The sequence below is a fragment of the Cnephaeus nilssonii genome, assembly GCF_951640355.1.
Source record: "Cnephaeus nilssonii genome assembly, chromosome: 16".
Taxonomy (NCBI): Eukaryota; Metazoa; Chordata; class Mammalia; order Chiroptera; family Vespertilionidae; genus Cnephaeus; species Cnephaeus nilssonii.
In genome coordinates this window covers 58,419,970-58,420,448 of record NC_137087.1, presented here as the reverse complement: position 1 = coordinate 58,420,448, position 479 = coordinate 58,419,970, and positions in this window count along the sequence as shown.

Sequence of the window (479 nt, the reverse complement as noted above, 5' to 3'; positions counted from 1 at the left end):
GCGCTGCGGGAAGGGTGTATCTTTACAGGGAGGGTAACCCTAGTGACCACAATTAACTCACAATCTCTCTCTCATAACCTGGGCTCCTGGTAGCTGGTAAAGATGGGCAGGCGTCAGGAAAGGGAGCCTGGTGGAGCGAATCCACAGCGCTATTACAGCAGCTCAGACCGGGCCGTGGCTCCCCTCGTGGCCAGAGGCCTCCGCAGCGTGGGCAGCGCTTCGTGGTGGAGCGCGGAGGTGATGCAGGGCGCTCGGGCTCCAGTGAGCGCAGCGCGTGCTCCCAGGAAGCACTGCAGAGGCAGCGGCTGATGGAGTTGGCACAGCAGGCACTGCGCGGCACCGGGGAGTGGGCGGCCGGGACACGGCGGGACAGGGCCCAGGGTGTCGTGGCTTCATTATCACAGCGTGTTGTAAGCACTCTGTGGACAGCACTGAGTTAGCCTTTAAACAGGTCCACAACATCCTGAGGCCCGTGAACA